General features: G+C 46.6%; 1 pseudogene; it reads left to right on the forward strand.

Moving 5' to 3' along the window:
• The window catches only part of LOC111835269 (NACHT, LRR and PYD domains-containing protein 12-like), a 202,143-nt pseudogene that overhangs the window by 122,095 nt on the left and 59,633 nt on the right, over positions 1-20,415 (forward strand).

The following is a 20,415-nucleotide window of genomic DNA, read 5'->3' on the forward strand; positions in this document are numbered from 1 at the left end:
TATCTGGGTGTTTGTTCATGTAGATCCACAGCGAGTCAGATTAGTCTGCATTCATCCAAATAATATCTACACATGCTTATTATGGGCTTTATGTTCATTTCCCTCCTGCATCTTTTCAGCCATGTTACTAATACGATCAAGGGTCAAGTATGTATATGCAAAGATCCCAGTGTCCCATTAGAATCCCAGTGTCCCATTAGCATCGCAGTGTCCCATTAGCATCCCAGTATCCCATTAGAATCCCAGTGTCCCATTAGAATCCCAGTGTCCCATTAGCATCCCAGTGTCCCATTAGCATCCCAGTGTCCCATTAGAATCCCAGTGTCCCATTAGCATCCCAGTGTGTAAGACATAAATACAGAAGGATGTGTCCAGAACATACATGTACAGAGGATTAAGTGGATTAGCTTAAATCAACATTTATTTTGAGTGTGTGTGTGTGTCTGTGTGTGTGTGTGTGTCTGTCTGTTTGTGTGTGTGTGTATGTGTGTGTGTGTGTGTGTGTGTGAGAGAGAGCACAAACTTCATCACTGCCTACAAAGATTCACCACTTAACCCGAGAAAGCATATTGAGGTACCTTAACATTTGTTTAATTTCAGATAAACATTTTAAATGAAGTTGCTTATTGAGTTATTTTAATACTAAAGTGTTGGCTATAGTAGATGAACGCTTTGGCAAATCGAAAAGCCAGCAAATAACTTGTGTGGGGCTTAGTCTGAAGATCACTTGTGCTAAAGCTCATGACAACTGGACAAAATTTGTGACCTGTGAAGATTTTAAGAGACTTTTCGATAAAATCCAAAATGTTGGACAACCCAATATGGCGGAAATTGAGGTCACGGGATGTGTGTAACTCAGCTTGAGTCAAGGAATCCAAGGGTACCTCAGTTTTGAAAATCAGGCATAGTTGAAAAGTTCCATGCATAAACGTACCTCCACGTTTCACATTCAAGGTGGCTAGAGCACTCGAGATGCAAACATGAAACTTGGCGAGCAGACTGTCCCCAATCAGTGTGCCAAATTTCAAAACTTATTACCATACAGATTTATGGGCTGCAATAGACACCCAAGCCAGAAGAGTAATGGAGTATTGTACGCTGAGACCAGGAACAAATGCAACCCGCTGAGTGACGGCGGCGCTGTGGCCGGGCCCCGGGGACGAGGTGGAATGAGCTGTGGCCATTGTTACCGAGGACAGCCGTCACATCAGGGGGACAACAAACCGGCAAGTTAACACTGTCACATCAGTCATATGCAGCAAGCAGAAAGAGCACAACAGAGACTCACTGAATAAAGGCATCACAATAGCGGCAACTGAAAAACATCGCACTCTGATCCAGTGCATGTCCACTGCATCCACACTGTGCACTCGAGACACATTTACAGTAGATGGCATAGATCACAGATAACTGTACAGAGAGGGGCAAATTCAAATAGGACATAAAAATAGCATGAAAAAAGAGATACATTTAGAATTGGTCTCCCCATTCAGTTTTAACCAATCACCAACTCGCAAACAAGTAAAGGACCAATAAAGGATCACTTTTAAAAAATTATAATAAACAAACAGACTAGTCCGCCAATAGGGGCCCCTGATCGCTCTGAGCCCCTGGGCTGCAGCCTAGGTGAGCCTGTTTGTTAATCCGCCCCTTAGCACAGCTACACTTACCCAAAACATGTCCCAGTGCCAGATGCCATAAGTGAGGACCCCCCCCCCCCCACCCAGCCAGGTCTGACAGCATCTCCATGACCCCTTATTGGAGGTAGAGGGGGGACTTTTCTGCTGCTCGGTATCAGTCACGGCCCTGGCTTGAGTACTCCGGTAAGATCGATGCAGGCTTGTGTTTTCCTCATAGGGCGTTCGGTGCTGCTTTCACTGAGAAGGACGCCTTTGTCACGATCGGTGTTAGAAACTGTAAAGCGGCATCGGTACGTGAGCGGGGGTTTCACAAACAAGCACGGTGATAGAAACTGGAGAGCGGCACTGGTACGTGAGCGGGGGCTTCACAAACAGGCACGGTGTTAGAAACTGGAAAGCGGCATTGGTACGTGAGCGGGGGCTTCACAAACAAGCACGGTGATAGAAACTGGAGAGCGGCACTGGTACGTGAGCGGGGGTTTCACAAACAGGCACGGTGTTAGAAACTGGAAAGCGGCATCGGTACGTGAGCGGGGGCTTCACAAACAGGCACGGTGTTAGAAACTGGAAACTGGAAAGCGGCACTGGTACGTGAGCGGGGGCTTCACAAACAGGCACGGTGTTAGAAACTGGAAAGCGGCACTGGTACGTGAGCGGGGGCTTCACAAACAGGCACGGCGTTAGAAACTGGAAACTGGAAAGCGTCACTGGTACGTGAGCGGGGGCTTCACAAACAGGCACGGTGTTAGAAACTGGAAACTGGAAAGCGTCACTGGTACGTGAGCGGGGGCTTCACAAACAGGCACGGTGTTAGAAACTGGAGAGCGGCACTGGTACGTGAGCGGGGGCTTCACAAACAGGAACGGTGTTAGAAACTGAAAAGGGGCACTGGTACGTGAGCGGGGGCTTCACAAACAGGCACGGTGTTAGAAACTGGAAACTGGAAAGCGGCACTGGTACGTGAGCGGGGGCTTCACAAACAGGCACGGTGTTAAACACTGGAAAGCGGCACCGGTACGTGAGCGGGGGCTTCACAAACAGGCACGGTGTTAGAAACTGGAAACTGGAAAGCGGCACTGGTACGTGAGCGGGGGCTTCACAAACAGGCACGGTGTTAGAAACTGGAAAGCGGCACTGGTACGTGAGCGGGGGCTTCACAAACAGGCACGGTGTTAGAAACTGGAAAGCGGCACTGGTACGTGAGCGGGGGCTTCACAAACAGGCACGGTGTTAGAAACTGGAAAGCGGCACTGGTACGTGAGCGGGGGCTTCACAAACAGGCTTGCAGTCAGGCTCATTTACACCCCCCTCCGTGTGGACAGAATTCCGCCGAGGACAGGTGACAGGAGACACCATCACATCTCTGCTTGGTCCTCAGCAAATTCAAAAACATCAATATCATATTAAAAACATTAGTGGCTGGGTGGGGGGGGTCCTCACAAGTGAGTTTTGAGTCTATAATCGTTCCCAGGTATTTGTAGGATTGTACACAATCTACAGTTTGGCCTTTGATTAAAGTACTCTGTTTAGCAAATGGCTTTTTCCTGAAGTCAATGAGCATATCCTTTGTCTCAGACACGTTTAGCTGAAGGTGGGACACCTCACACCACTCGACAAAGTCACTGATGAAGGGACCATGACCAGTTTCACTATCTTGGAGCAGACTAACAATAACTGAAAGCAAAGCAGAGGAAAAGTCAGGAAATAAAAGTCTGGCATGAGAACCATTTTTATCCAGATGTTTAAAAAGTAAATTAAACATGGTGAGTGTGGCGTCCTTCACCCCCCTGTGAGATCTATAAGCAAACTGCAGAGGGTGAAGTAGGAGCTCCAGGATTGTCCATGTTGGCAGCTGTGCAGTGGAGTCATGGTGCGTGGCTGGGGGAACCAGGTCTCTTCCAATGGTGTCATCTCGTAATGTCCAGGTGATGGATGCTGGAGCCCTTTCAGCTGGCTGCTCACACAGGAGGGGAAAGAGGCCTAATGTGGACGAGGTGACTTCCACACCTTCTTCATCCAGCGTTATGCTGCATCCCAACTTGCACATCAGGTCTCTTCCCATCAGGTTGACAGGACAGGCGTCATTAAGGGGAAATGTGCTGGGCAACTGGAAGCGGGAGTGTTTCACGCAGAGTTGGTTGCAGGTCTGACAAACCCACAACCATAGCCATGCTGTTACTCGTGGGGCCCCCAGTATGTCTGTTGATCTGATGGCAGATCTGGTTGCCCCTGTGTCCACTAGGAAAGCCAGTCTCCTCCCAGCCACAGAGACACACATCATTGGGTCAGTCTTCGCACACCGGGTCAGAGTGAGGAATTGACCCTCTTCCCCGCCCTCCCCCTCGCATCTTCAGGCATTCTGCTGATCAGCTCCCCAGGAAGGAGGATGGGGCTGATCCTGATGGATCCTGTTGTTCCACTGGCTTCTGCCTCCTCTTCCTAGGAAAGCCAGTCTCCTCCCAGCCACAGAGACACACATCATTGGGTCAGTCTTCGCACACCGGGTCAGAGTGAGGAATTGACCCTCTTCCCCGCCCTCCCCCTCGCATCTTCAGGCATTCTGCTGATCAGCTCCCCAGGAAGGAGGATGGGGCTGATCCTGATGGATCCTGTTGTTCCACTGGCTTCTGCCTCCTCTTCCTCGCAGTGGACAGTGTTTCCTCCAGTGATCAGCTTTTCCGCACTGGAAACACCCTTGCTCTTCGTCTTGCCCTTGTCTGCTCATGCCTCGCCCCAGTCCACCTCTGACTCCTCTTCCTCTGAATCTTCCTCTGCCTCGGCCTCGGTTCTGTGGACCACCTTGATTGTAGAACTGGAGCTGGACCATCGTCAGCTATTGTTCCTGCTTCTCCCCATGCTCCTGCTGTGTGTTCTCAGCATGAATGGCATGGCGACGAATGTCATCTAGGATTGCTAGGCTGCCATTCAATGCAGGTGATTTTCACCATTTGTTGGATCTTTGGCTTCAGTCCAGCGACAAAGAGAGTCTTCATAGCTGCTTTCCGCTCTTCCTGGTTTTCAATGGCAGAATAATCTGGCATGGCTTTTTCTAGGCGATGTTCCCATTGAGTGACAGTCTCTCCTTCTCGTTGCTTCTCCATTGGATCTTTCCCTAATCCGGGTTCCTTCTGTACTTTTCCTTTATTCTGTTTCCCAGGGTGATCCACTTGGCTTGGTACTCAGCAGCGTCTCATCTGCCTCCCAGAAAGTCGCCTCGAACTGCTGACCACTCCCCCTTCAGTTTCTGACGCAGTACCTGGACCCATTCGCTGCCACTTGGTTGATAGATGACATCCAGGTTCGTTACTTCTTTCCAGAATTGATTTACTCCAACGTCACGTGGATCTGGGAGAGAGTTGACCACTTCCTTCAGCTCAGCCAGGTCCCAGTTGCGTTGGACGTATACCATTCTCTGTACTCCATCAACACCAGGGCCCCTTGGGTCAGGCATTTCCACCAAGGGGTACTGACCTGTTGGGGGTGCCGGGACTGAGCCCGCTCTCTCTCTCTCTCTCTCTGTCCTGCAGCCTCTGACTTTGTCTTCGTCTGCGTGGCAGGGCCTCAGCTCCTCTGGTCTCCCCCCCTTCTTCCTCTGTATTTTCTTGGAGAGGGGCGGAGGCTCCCACAGGCGCTGCTGGATCTGCTTGGTGATAAGCAGGGGGGGGGGGGGGGGGGCGGCAATGGAGGGCACAGAAAACACTCTTTCTGTTTCTTCTTTGTTTTACTTGGAGCGTCACTGCACAACACCATGCTTAGAGAGTTTCGCTTCTGCCTTTTCCTACCTTCAGTCCTTCAGTTCGTTTCCTTATTCACTTTGTCCCTCAGTCCCTTATTACTCGCCTTTTCCGACCTTCGGTTCTGCCGTTTCCTTATTCGCTTTGTCCCTCAGTCCCTTATTACTCGCCTTTTCCGACCTTCGGTTCTGCCGTTTCCTTATTCCCTTTGTCCCTCAGTCCCTTATTACTCGTCTTTTCCGACCTTCGGTTCTGCCGTTTCCTTATTCGCTTTGTCCCTCAGTCCCTTATTACTCGTCTTTTCCGACCTTCGGTTCTGCCGTTTCCTTATTCGCTTTGTCCCTCAGTCCCTTATTACTCGTCTTTTCCGACCTTCGGTTCTGCCGTTTCCTTATTCGCTTTGTCCCTCAGTCCCTTATTACTCGTCTTTTCCGACCTTCGGTTCTGCCGTTTCCTTATTCGCTTTGTCCCTCAGTCCCTTATTACTCGTCTTTTCCGACCTTCGGTTCTGCCGTTTCCTTATTCGCTTTGTCCCTCAGTCCCTTATTACTCGTCTTTTCCGACCTTCGGTTCTGCCGTTTCCTTATTCGCTTTGTCCCTCAGTCCCTTATTACTCGCCTTTTCTTTCTCTAACTCTTTTGCCGTAGCCAAATATTTCCATTTCTCACACTTCTCTAAACCTCCCTTTTTACCACAACATCCCCTCTTACTTTCTATCATTCCTTGTATGCTGTATTATTACTGGGTCAGACGTGCCATTTTCTGGCCGATGCCCACCCGTCATTTTACACCATTTAGCACATTCCTTTCTGAAACCTTCTCCTATCTCAGTTTCTACAATATCTCGGCATGTACGCTTCTCTCCTGGCCCTCGCCAGCCATGCTTTCTCATTCGCTGCTCAATCTCTGTCGGACCCTCAGGGTCATATGCGCGGTCTGGCCCCCGATTTTTCTCTTTGCTGTCTGAACCACCCATTTCTGTACTCTTTTACCGTTCACCCGTTATCCTCTAAACAAACACACAGAGATTAAGCAATTCATCGTTGTGAGAAAGCAAAAGCAGATTCTTCATTGCGACAGAGCAGACTGTTAATTTTATACTGCGCAATCCTACTCCTAATACTCCTTCATTAAAACAACATTCAGGTAACTTATTACAATGCAAAACATCAAACAAAACACAAAACAGTCACAATTTTATGTTTGCCAAATGCACATCCCGGCAGCAGGAATTTCAATCCGCATTGCAGTTCCAATAATAGGGACCAGGCAGTCGTGAGGTAATCGATACGGAGATTTCCGTCCCGACCTCTCCGTCTTACGATAAGTTTACGAAATCTTTTGCACCTCAATTTCTGCTTAAAATAAGTATTTCCAAATACTTATGAGCTCGTTTATCTGATATTGTTGACTGGCCAGGTTTCTGATTTCACACTCGTCTCACTCATCCAAGCCACATGCCTTACACATTCATACTGTGCACATCACACACTCATTTACAGTCCTCTGGGACAGACGTCTGCCAACCACGCACACCCCGACAAGACCACAGTCCTGCCGCCCTGTTTCCATTAACCCGTGGAAACCCTGCATCCACTAAACCGTGGAAACCCTGTACCCACTAACCAGTGGAACCCTGCTTTCACTTTCCTGTGAACACCAGGATGCTCCCGTGGATCACAATCCACCTACTGTAGCGCTTTTAAAGTTTGTCAAACCTTGTTTACTTAGCCTTACCTCTGGTGCCAGTGCCCACTTCTCAATTTTAAGTTGCACATAGACATTGAGGGTTCTGGGGAGGGGCTGAGCTGACACCAGCTGTTGATTGGCAGAGGGTGGTTGGCGCCATGCCCTTCCCCTGTTTTAAAGCACCACGCACCAACACCACATCTGAGCGGGCGAAGGGAAGCATGGGGTCTTTTCACACCCCCATTCTCTGTTCGCCATCTGGAGCCGGGGGCTGGGGGGGGGCTGGCCGTCCGGTCGGGGTCTGGGCTGGAGGGCTTCTCGGCTGCTGCGGGGTCCAGGGTGGTCTTCTTGTCCCCACGCCAGAGGAAAAAAGGGGTCCATCTCCGGGGTCTGGTGGCGGATTGCCCCTCTGGGGGTGGTGGTGCCTAGATCTCGGAGTATAGAGTATATATGGGGAGTGTGAGTGTGTGTACGGCGTTCATTTCTGTGTGTCTCCATGTTGGGCGAATGGGTGAATATTTGTTTATGTGCGCATGAGGGTGGGAACGTATGCTTGTGTATGTGAGCGCCTGTTTGTCTATACGCATGTGTCAGGTTGGGTCTTAGACATTTAACGTTGTGATTCGTACAGATGTTGGTTGGTTGTTGTTTTCTCTCTTTAGCAGACTGTTTTTTTTCTTTTTTTTTCTCTCTCTCTCCCTCTCTCTCTATCCCCCTTCTTCTCCTTTTTTCCCCCCTTCCTCTCCCTCTCCTTCTCTTGAAGAAGTAAATAAAAATAAATAAATACATAAATAGATAAATAAATAAATATTTAAATAGAAATAAAGCAGAGGGGGGGTGGTGGAGGGAATATAAAAAAAATAAAAAGATAGGAAGACTAACTTGTGTGTGTGTGTGTGTGTGGGGGGGGGGTCTGTGTGTGTGTGTGTGGGGGGGGGCGGTCTGTGTGTGTGTGTGGGGGGGGCGGTCTGTGTGTGTGTGTGTGTGGGGGGGGCGGTCTGTGTGTGTCTGTGTTCTGCATAGAGTATATTACAACGGTCATTTACACTGCACACCTAGCCCATTGCTGTTGGATCAGTGAAGCCTCCATTCCGTCACACCCAGCCTGTCCACACACCCCCCCCCCCCCCCCCCCACTGGAATTCCTGCACACCTGAGCCTGATGGACCTGTTAGAGCGGTTTGCCTGTATCAGCACTTTGGATCACCTCCTCTTAACGTTTGGCATTTCTTTTTTTTTTTCTTTATTGAACTTTGAACAACATGAAAATGTACAGGAAAACATTTTCAGCATTAATGAAAAGTCAGACATAGAAGAGAAAAAAGCCCCCCCCCTGCAAAAAAAAAGGAAAAGAGAAAAAAAAAAAAAAGAAAACACCATATGTAGCTAATAGTCAAACCTGTTGGTCACCCAATGTTAAAGCCAAAGATGATCTGGCTCCATCCTACCTAAAAGACCTCATCGCACCCCGCACTGCACCACGATCTCTCCGATCCTCCAGCACTGCTTGACTGGTCCCACCACCCCTCAAGGCACAAGGAAGACACACCTCTCGGCTCTTCTCTGTTCTGGCACCAAGTTGGTGGAATGAACTCCCCCTAGATGTCCGAACAGCTGAGTCACTGAATGTCTTCAAAAGACGACTTAAAACACACCCCTTCTAGAAATACCTGAATTAGCACTTCTGACATTATACTCAGTTCTTTCCTTTTATAAAAAAAAAAAAAACGCACTTTCCCAACAGAGTATTAGATCGATGGTATTCATAGCCTTGGTTTTATTGAGCTAGTATCGGGAAAAATTCATTGTAGAGTCTTAAAGCACTTATGTAAGTCGCTCTGGCTAAGGGCGTCTGCCAAATGCTGTAAATGTAAAAATGTAAATGTAAATGGAACCAGATACAGGATTGTCATTACGCAAAAACAACAGACAACATTCCAGACCCGCCAAGGCTACAAAATATAACATTAAACCTCAGTTACTCAGGGATAGCTGCCAACCCTAATTTTTGAACATGTGCAAAAAAAGGAACAAAAAACATCCTTAATCCATGAGGAGTGAGGGGGAGGAACAGAAGACGGCAGAATCAGCCGTCTAGCTAGTAGAGTAACAAATGCCACAAAATCTGCTTTATATTTTGAAAGCAGTAAATTAGGGGGCAACACCCCAAATAGTGCTGTGAGTGCAACTGGTTCAATTTGAACCGCAACACAGACAGAAATTCAACTAAATACCTGCAGCCAAAAGGCACATAAAGAAGGGCATGACCAGAACATACAGTATGAATATGAGTAGCTGAGGCTTGGTGACACCTCTCACACGTAGGGTAAACATCATTATAGATCTTGGAAAGCCTGACTTTAGTGAAGTGTGTACGGTGTAGGATTTTACACTGAATCAAGCTAAGTTTAGCACAAATAGATGAAGAGTGAACTCGACATAGAATGGCATCCCACATCTCCTCTGGAACGACCTCTCCCAAATCTCCCTCCCACTGGGCCTTAATATTATCAAGAGATGATGGACGCAACGCAGAAATAAGATTATACAGATGTGAAATCAGCCCTTTTATGGAAAGGAACGGGGTCAGGAAGGAGTCTACGGGTGAGGCCCCTGGGAGACTCGGAAAATGGGGGCTCAAATTGCGGACAAAGCTACGGACCTGCAAAAACCTAAAGTGTGCACTTGGCAACAAAAACTTTTGTGGAAGCTGCTGAAATGATGCAAATGTATGATTGATATATAAATCACTGAATGTCTTAATACCCAGATTGGACCACAAAGAGAATGCAGCATCAATCAAAGAGGGATGAAAAACAGGATTGGCTGATATCGGAGCCAAAAAAGAAGCATGGGGTCTTTTCACACCCCCATTCTCTGTTCGCCATCTGGAGCCGGGGGCTGGGGGGGGCTGGCCGTCCGGTCGGGGTCTGGGCTGGAGGGCTTCTCGGCTGCTGCGGGGTCCGGGGTGGTCTTCTTGTCCCCACGCCAGAGGAAAAAAGGGATCCATCTCCGAGGTCTGGTGGTGGATTGCCCCTCTGGGGGTGGTGGTGCCTAGATCTCGGAGTATAGAGCATATATGGGGAGTGTGAGTGTGTGTACGGCGTTCATTTCTGTGTGTCTCCATGTTGGGCGGATGAGTGAATATTTGTTTATGTGTGCATGAGTGTGGGAACGTATGCTTGTGTATGTGAGCGCCTGTTTGTCTATACGCATGTGTCAGGTTGGGTCTTAGACATTTAACGTTGTGATTTGTACAGATGTTGGTTGGTTGTTGTTTTCTCTCTTTAGCAGACTGTTTTTTTTTCTTTTTTTTTCTCTCTCTCTCCCTCTCTCTCTATCCCCCTTCTTCTCCTTTTTTTCCCCCCTTTCTCTCCCTCTCCTTCTCTTGAGGAAGTAAATAAAAATGAATACATAAATAGATAAATAAATAAATATTTAAATAGAAATAAAGCAGAGGGGGGGTGGTGGAGGGAATATAAAAAAAATAATAAAGAATAAAGATAGGAAGACCAACTTGTGTGTGTGTGTGTGTGGGGGGGGGGTGTCTGTGTGTGTGTATGTGGGGGAGGGGGGTCTGTGTGTGTGTGTGTGTGTGGGGGGGGGGGGGGGGTCAGTGTGTGTCTGTGTGTTCTGCATAGAGTATATTACCACGGTCATTTACACTGCACACCTAGCTCATTGCTGTTGGATCAGTGAAGCCTCCATTCCGTCACACCCAGCCTGTCCACACCCCCCCCCCCCCAACTGGAATTCCTGCACATCTGAGCCTGATGGACCTGTTAGAGCGGTTTGCCTGTATCAGCACTTTGGATCACCTCCTCTTAACGTTTGGCATTTCTTTTTTTTTTTCTTTTATTGAACTTTGAACAACATGAAAATGTACAGGAAAACATTTTCAGCATTAATGAAAAGTCAGACATAGAAGAGAAAAAAGCCCCCCCCCCTGCAAAAAAAAAGGAAAAGAGAAAAAAAAAAAAGAAAACACCATATGTAGCTAATAGTCAAACCTGTTGGTCACCCAATGTTAAAGCCAAAGATGATCTGGCTCCATCCTACCTAAAAGACCTCATCACACCCCGCACTGCACCACGATCTCTCCGATCCTCCAGCACTGCTCGACTGGTCCCACCACCCCTCAAGGCACAAGGAAGACACACCTCTCGGCTCTTCTCTGTTCTGGCACCAAGTTGGTGGAATGAACTCCCCCTAGATGTCCGAACAGCTGAGTCACTGAATGTCTTCAAAAGACGACTTAAAACACACCTTTTCCAGAAATACCTGAATTGGCACTTCTGACATTATACTCAGTTCTTTCCTTTTATAAAAAAAAAACGCACTTTCCCAACAGAGTATTAGATCGATGGTATTCATAGCCTTGGTTTTATTGAGCTAGTATCGGGAAAAATTCATTGTAGAGTCTTAAAGCACTTATGTAAGTCGCTCTGGCTAAGGGCGTCTGCCAAATGCTGTAAATGTAAAAATGTAAATGTAAATGGAACCAGATACAGGATTGTCATTACGCAAAAACAACAGACAACATTCCAGACCCGCCAAGGCTACAAAATATAACATTAAACCTCAGTTACTCAGGGATGGCTGCCAACCTTAATTTTTGAACATGTGCAAAAAAAGGACCCCATATGTTATTAAACTTATGCAGTGAAGCATTCAGTGTACACCTTATCTTTTCAACAAAAAACAGAACATCCTTAATCCATGAGGAGTGAGGGGGAGGAACAGAAGACGGCAGAGTCAGCCGTCTAGCTAGTAGAGTAACAAATGCCACAAAATCTGCTTTATATTTTGAAAGCAGTAGATTAGGGGGCAACACCCCAAATAGTGCTGTGAATGCAACTGGTTCAATTTGAACCGCAACACAGACAGAAATTCAACTAAATACCTGCAGCCAAAAGGCACGTAAAGAAGGGCATGACCAGAACATATGAACATGAGTAGCTGGGGCGTGGTGACACCTCTCACACGTAGGGTCAACATCATTATAGATCTCGGAAAGCCTGACTTTAGTGAAGTGAGTACGGTGTAGGATTTTACACTGAATCAAGCTTAGTTTAGCACAAATAGATGAAGAGTGAACTCGACATAGAATGGCATCCCACATCTCCTCTGGAACGACCTCTCCCAAATCTCCCTCCCACCTTAATATTATCAAGAGATGATGGACGCAACGCAGAAATAAGATTATACAGACGTGAAATCAGCCCTTTTATGGAAAGGAACGGGGTCAGGAAGGAGTCTACGGGTGAGGTCCCTGGGAGACTCGGAAAATGGGGGCTCAAATTGCGGACAAAGCTACGGACCTGCAAAAACCTAAAGTGTGTACTTGGCAACAAAAACTTTTGTGGAAGCTGCTGAAATGATGCAAATGTATGATTGATATATAAATCACTGAATGTCTTAATACCCAGATTGGACCACAAAGAGAATGCAGCATCAATCAAAGAGGGGTGAAAAACAGGATTGGCTGATATTGGAGCCGAAAAAGAAAATGCCTGCAGACCGAAGTGGCATCGAAACTGGTTCCAAATTCGTAAAGTGGTCCTAACTATAATGTTTTTACAATAGGGGGAGAGTGCAAAAGAAAGAGGAGTATGAGTGAGGGCCGTCAATGAAGCCGGTTTAGAAGAAACTGACTCCATGTTCAGTCATGAAGGAGGGTCTGGCTGTGCTTCTAGATGAATCCACAGATGAATTATTCTGATATATGTTGCCCAGTAGTAAAACCTGAAATTAGGCGAGGCCAAACCACCAAGGGACTTTGGGTTCTGTAAAAGTTCTCTCCTGAGTCGAGGAACTTTCTTATTCCAAATAAACTCTGAAACTAAAGAGTCCAGTTTTGAAAAAAAAAAGGTTTGAGGAAGAAATACTGGTATGCACTGAAAAAGATAAGACAATTTGGGGGGAATAGTCATTTTGACCATGTTAACCCGGGCTATCAGGGACAAGGGCAATAACGACCAGCGATGAAAATCTTCCTGAATCTGAGTCAGCAAGGGGGCAAAATGGAACATAAACAAGTCCTTAAATTTGGCTCTCACCTGAATACCGAGGTATGTAAAACCCGATTGGACAATTTTGAATGGAAAATCCAAAGATATATTATGGGCGGCATTGTTCAAGGGAAGGAATTCGCTCTTGTCCAAGTTTACCTTATAACCAGAAATGCAACCAAATAACTCGAGAATATCAAGCACAGCAGAAATTGAAACAGAAATATTAGAAATGTAAAGTAGCAAATCGTCAGCATAGAGAGACACTCTCTGATCAAGACTGTTTCTAACCAGTCCAGTTATATGAGGATCGGACCGGAGGGCAGCGGCGAGTGGTTCAATGGCAACAGCAAATAAAAGAGGACTTAATGGGCAACCCTGACGAGTGGAACGAAACAAAGGAAAATACCCTGAATGAGTATTATTTGTTCTAACTGATGCCGTAGGGGAAGAATAGAGCAATTTTATCCAGGAAATGAACCTCTGACCAAATCCAAATCGCTCCAATGCGTAAAACAGATAAACCCACTCCACCCGGTCAAAGGCTTTCTCTGCATCTAAAGAAATCAGGGCCTCTGAGCCAGATGAACCTGGAGCGCCGTACATGACACCAGTGGCGTAGGCAGAAATTGTATTTTGGGCGGGCCATTGAAAAAGTGAGCGGGCCTATATTTTTTCCTAGAAAAAATATTACTTAAATAATAATTAAACCTTAGAGAGTAGAAAAAATAATAGACAAACAAACTGCAAAAACACTGAATGCCGCCAGAACCCGCCGCTCAGAGAGTCTTCCTGTCGCCCTAGCAACCACAACAACCAATTAGGCCTAAAGAAAATATATTCACATAAACCTGATTTTATTCGGCAATGAATAAATAAATCAGGTTTATATGAATATATATTTTTTAATACATTTGAATAATAAAAATAAACTAAAAATGTATTTTGATCAAACTTGCCTGGGTGGGCCAGGGAGTAATGTGGGCGGGCCAGTGCCGCCCTGGCCCATTACTGGCTACGCGCCTGCATGACACTGACATTTGGCATTTCTCTGCTATTTACAGGTAGAGCATTCGTTTCCAGTTTTCCAGTCCTGCATCACATACCATTTTACCAGTGACCATACTGGGTCCTTCACCATCCACATTGATCTGCCGTCACTGGAAGATTTGACAGTCTATCCAGCAGAAACACAGTGTCAGGTGGTGATTATGTGTCAGGGCTCTCTGGAAGTGGGAGATGATTAAATGAACATGTATTTCCTTGTTCAGTCCCTGCCTTGTACATTATGTGCAACTGGTATGCAGACAAAGTTAGACGCAGTGCTCAGTTGTTGCAGAGGCCATGGGCAAAACAGCTTTGGACTCTCTAAAAAGACGCATTAAAGGGTTATAAACTGTGTAGATTGTGAGATGCTGCTTATAAATGTACTTACATGTAGAAATAGAAGCATTTTGCTTGCTATGGCAGCACATATACTAAAAATGGAATGATAGAGAGAAGATTAGCATGGCCCTCATAGGGGCCCCAGCAGGGCCCCACTTGCCATGAGGGCCCCTGAAATTCACCATGGATGGTCGGCTCTGTCGCTCTTGGGTTATGGGCCCCACATACCCCAGTGCTGTTGCCCCTTTAAGACGTCTGCCTAGGTTAACATAAGATACATCAATCATAAAAATTAGAGCCCGACCGATTTATCGGCAGGCCGATATTATCGGCCGATATTAGGCATTTTCCAAACTATCGGTATCGGCATTTATAATGGCCGATAAATGAATATTTCAAAAATAAAATAAAAACGGACGAAACACCCTTCAAGCATGTCATGAGTGTCGGCGTTGTATAGTTTGTCCACCAGAAGGGCACTCTACACCTGTTGGCAACACTCGTGTATAACGCGTCACACTTCCTGCAACCTGCTGATCCAGCCAGAGTCGGGCAGAGAGAACCAGTTATCCGCGAGTGAGATCATCGGTGAAGTATGTTCATGGTGAGTTGGTCATAAGACATACGTTGCTTGAATAACAATTAAAAGAACATCCCCATCAGTTCTCTTAACTCAAATAAGCATGACAAAATTCGTGACTATCATGTCCAGTTTTGCTGCTGTTAAATAAGCCGAGAGTGAAGCGGAATTAGCTAGTAATTACGTTACGTTGTTACAGTGTAGTGTCACGGATCGACCCCGGGGAGTTCCCAACTGACGTCACCACAGCCACGCCATCGGGGATTCCTCGCTCCTGCCCTCCCGTTGTTTTGATCTTTCAGGCAGACGCCGCTTTACCGGACTGTCCGGTTTTCCCGGTTCTCGATTCATCACCCTCCACCAGCTGTTACTGCTTATGTCCGGAAAGGAGGGACTATATCTACCGTTCGATCTTGCACCCTGATGCGAGATCTTCTAGGAATTTTCCAGAGTTCAAGCGTTTACCTGTTATCTGCCTCTCCGTGTATTCTGACCATTGTTGCTCTACCTCTTAGACCCCGAGTTTCTGCCCTAGCCCTTTTGATGACCGACGCCGATCGCCTGACCCTCGCCTGCTTCCCGACTTCGAGACCAGCCCAGCCCCCCAAGACCGATTCCGCAGATCGCCCGACCCCAGCCCGTCCCACGACATCGATTCCGCCTGCTCCTTACCTTGTTTCTGAGGGATACGTTTCGCCGGCTGACCTCTCGGTCTTTGGACTGTTGTTTAGTGTCAGGAATTATTAAAACTCCTTGCACCGGATTCCGCGCCAGTGTCCTCTTGATTCCCAACCGAAACCCTCACAGTGTAGTTGACTGACTGTCCTTTTAACTTTTGACAATGAGACTGAAGTATTTCTTTAATAGCGTGACCGTTATAGCAGTAAGACGTATCATCTCTCCTTGGCCTGTTATATTGAAAATGTATGTTTTACAATTTGCAGTATGACGTTATCCATTGCTAAATTATGGCTCATCATAGACTAGCTAACCACAAAGCTAGCTAATGCCACTATCAGTGGAAGACCGCTAACGTTAACATTAATGAGCTTGGAAACCACAACGAATTTATTCTGCCTAAATAAAGTAATGATTACTGTATTTATAACTAGCATATCTCTAGTTACAGTCCCTGCATTGTAAAATGTAAGTTAGACATTTGCGAGGAGTGAACATTTAGACATAGAGAAAAAGTATCAAACGTAGCTTGCGCATAAAAGTTAGCTTTTCTTTTACATGTGTGTGAAATCCAATGACGCCAAGTGTGCGTTGCAGACTGTCGTTCAGCCTTCATCCAGACCGCCACCAGATCCTTGACCTCGCACAGTGTACCTGTCCCAGTCTGGCCCATGTGGGGTCTCTGCCCAGCCAGTGCCTCAGGTGAGGGTCGCAGGGTGAGCTCTCCATTGGACTCAAAGCATAAAACTGGTGCAGAATCCATTCTGGTAGGAAAAAATATTGATCAGGTCAATAAATGCAAACATATGTTGACATAATGCAAATAGATATCGATATATTGATATAATGCCTCCTAAAGAAGTTTGGATGCACATACATGCACTTCACATCTCTTAAGAAACCAGGGCGGCTGTATTTATATTTTAAAAATCGCTTTCTGAACGATCTATAAATGTCCCCCTTTTTTTTTTTCCGTATGAGAATATACTCACAGCATCCAGTAAAGGCCAATAAACAAAAAGTTTAAGTCCTTCAACAATGGTCACAGCACTGAGAAACAGTCCTGCGTTGCAGATCAAGAAGGGTCCTGCCCCACGATAGACTTCAGAAACTCTTCAGCCTCCGGCACCGAGCCGAAGATCTTCTTTTTATTGTCCTGGGTGAAAATAAGACGTGCGGGAAAGAGCAATCCAAATCGGATACCGGCCTCCTTTAGCTTCTTTTTCATGCCATCAAACGCCCTCCGCTGAGAAAGTACCTCTGCCGTGAAATCCGGGAAGATGGAGATGAGTACTCCGCCAAATTTTAAGGGGGCATGTTGCCGCGCGAGTCACAAAATCGCCTCTTTGACCGGATAATGATGTATCCTCGCGATCATGATTCGGGGACGTCCTCCTCTTGATGGTAAAGGCCCGGTGCGGTGTGCACGGTCAACTTTAATCCGTTCGGTAAAGTTCTCAGTACCCAGAAGTTTCGGGATGAGTTGTTCCACAAACTCAATTGGACGGCCAGCCTCCACGTTCTCGGGTAACCCCACGATCTTGATATTCGCTCGTCGAGAACGACCCTCGAGGTCATCCAATTTAGCACGTAGGGCCTTGTTAACTGCAACAATTTCCTTACAGGAGGCCTCCAGGACAGAAATGCGGGCTTCATGCTCAGCTTTAGCGCCCTCAAGGTCAGCAATACACGAGGTGGTTTCAGAGAGTGTCGTTTGCAGCTGAGATAAAGTAGCTTCCAGCGAGTTAAATCTATCATTCATACTATTACTCATAGTTTGAATCGCCGATAGAATGACAGTTGAATCTGTGGCTGCGATAATATCGCCAACCGCCTTGCTTTCATTAGACGGCAATTTCTCTGCCCGCTGATTACCTGAAAAAGTTGGTGAATCGTCTTTCTTGAGTTTAGCCTTCTTCATTTTACTGCTATATAGTGGCGAGCAAATTTTCACGATGAAAATAGAAGAAAAAAACACAGATTTGTCGAGGTTTTGAGGGAGCACTCTAAATTTACGTCCACGCCATGTGGTGCTCTCTAGCGCCCCCCCCCCTCAGTCCCTTATTACTCGCCTTTTCCGACCTTCAGTTCTGCTGTATTATTACTGGGTCAGACGTGCCATTTTCTGGCAAACGCCCACCCGTAATTTTACACCATTCAGCACATTCCTTCCTGAAACCTTCTCCTATCTCAGTTTCTACAATATCTCGGCATGTACGCTTCTCTCCTGGCCCTCGCCAGCCATGCTTTCTCATTCGCTGCTCAATCTCTGTCGGACCCTCAGGGTCATATGCGCGGTCTGGCCCCCCATTTTTCTCTTTGCTGTCTGAACCACCCATTTCTGTACTCTTTTACCGTTCAACCGTTATCCTCTAAACAAACACACAGAGATTAAGCAATTCATCGTTGTGGGAAAGCAAAAGCAGATTCTTCATTGCGACAGAGCAGACTGTTAATTTTATACTGCGCAATCCTACTCCTAATACTCCTTCATTAAAACAACATTCAGGTAACTTATTACAATGCAAAACATCAAACAAAACACAAAACAGTCACAATTTTATGTTTGCCAAATGCACATCCCGGCAGCAGGAATTTCAATCCGCATTGCAGTTCCAATAATAGGGACCAGGCAGTCGTGGGGTAATCGATACGGAGATTTCCGTCCCGACCTCTCCGTCTTACGATAAGTTTACGAAATCTTTTGCACCTCAATTTCTGCTTAAAATAAGTATTTCCAAATACTTATGAGCTCGTTTATCTGATATTTTTGACTGGCCAGGTTTCTGATTTCACACTCGTCTCACTCATCCAAGCCACATGCCTTACACATTCATACTGTGCACATCACACACTCATTTACAGTCCTCTGGGACAGACGTCTGCCAACCACGCACACCCCGACAAGACCACAGTCCTGCCGACCTGTATCCACTAACCCGTGGAAACCCTGCATCCACTAAACCGTGGAAACCCTGTACCCACTAACCAGTGGAACCCTGCTTTCACTTTCCTGTGAACACCAGGATGCTCCCGTGGATCACAATCCACCTAGCGCTTTTAAAGTTTGTCAAACCTTGTTTACTTAGCCTTACCTCTGGTGCCAGTGCCCACTTCTCAATTTTAAGTGGCACATAGACATTGAGGGTTCTGGGGAGGGGCCGAGCTGACACCAGCTGTTGATTGGCAGAGGGTGGTTGGCGCCATGCCCTTCCCCTGTTTTAAAGCACCACGCACCAACACCACATCTGAGCGGGCGAAGGGAAGCATGGGGTCTTTTCACACCCCCATTCTCTGTTTGCCATCTGGAGCCGGGGGCTGGGGGGGGGCTGGCCGTCCGGTCGGGGTCTGGGCTGGTGGGCTTCTCGGCTGCTGCGGGGTCCGGGGTGGTCTTCTTGTCCCCACGCCAGAGGAAAAAAGGGATCCATCTCCGAGGTCTGGTGGCGGATTGCCCCTCTGGGGGCGGTGGTGCCTGGATGTCGGAGTATAGAGTATATATGGGGAGTGTGAGTGTGTGTACGGCGTTCATTTCTGTGTGTCTCCATGTTGGGCGAATGGGTGAATACTTGTTTATGTGTGCATGAGGGTGGGAGCGTATGCTTGTGTATGTGAGCGCCTGTTTGTCTATACGCATGTGTCAGGTTGGGTCTTAGACATTTAACGTTGTGATTTGTACAGATGTTGGTTGGTTGTTGTTTTCTCTCTTTAGCAGACTGTTTTTTTTCTTTTTTTTTCTCTCTCTCTCCCTCTCTCTCTATCCCCCTTCTTCTCCTTTTTTCCCCCCTTTCTCTCCCTCTCCTTCTCTTGAGGAAGTAAATAAAAATAAATACATAAATAGATAAATAAATAAATATTTGAATAGAAATAAAGCAGAGGGGGGGTGGTGGAGGGAATATAAAAAAAATTTTAAAAATTAAAAGATAGGAAGACCAACTTGTGTGTGTGTGTGTGGGGGGGGGGGGGTCTGTGTGTGTCTGTGTGCTCTGCATAGAGTATATTACCATGGTCATTTACACTGCACACCTAGCTCATTGCTGTTGGATCAGTGAAGCCTCCATTCCGTCACACCCAGCCTGTCCACACCCCCCCCCCCCCCCCCACTGGAATTCCTGCACACCTGAGCCTGATGGACCTGTTAGAGCGGTTTGCCTGTATCAGCACTTTGGATCACCTCCTCTTAACGTTTGGCATTTCTTTTTTTTTTTTTATTGAACTTTGAATGACATGAAAATGTACAGGAAAACATTTTCAGCATTAATGAAAAGTCAGACATAGAAGAGAAAAAAGCCCCCCCCCCTGCAAAAAAAAAGGAAAAGAGAAAAAAAAAAAAAAGAAAACACCATATGTAGCTAATAGTCAAACCTGTTGGTCACCCAATGTTAAAGCCAAAGATGATCTGGCTCCATCCTACCTAAAAGACCTCATCACACCCCGCACTGCACCACGATCTCTCCGATCCTCCAGCACTGCTCGACTGGTCCCACCACCCCTCAAGGCACAAGGAAGACACACCTCTCGGCTCTTCTCTGTTCTGGCACCAAGTTGGTGGAATGAACTCCCACTAGATGTCCGAACAGCTGAGTCACTGAATGTCTTCAAAAGACGACTTAAAACACACCTTTTCCAGAAATACCTGAATTAGCACTTCTGACATTATACTCAGTTTTTTCCTTTTATAAAAAAAAAAAAAAAACGCA

This window comes from Paramormyrops kingsleyae, chromosome 4, assembly GCF_048594095.1.
Source record: "Paramormyrops kingsleyae isolate MSU_618 chromosome 4, PKINGS_0.4, whole genome shotgun sequence".
Lineage (NCBI taxonomy): Eukaryota > Metazoa > Chordata > Actinopteri > Osteoglossiformes > Mormyridae > Paramormyrops > Paramormyrops kingsleyae.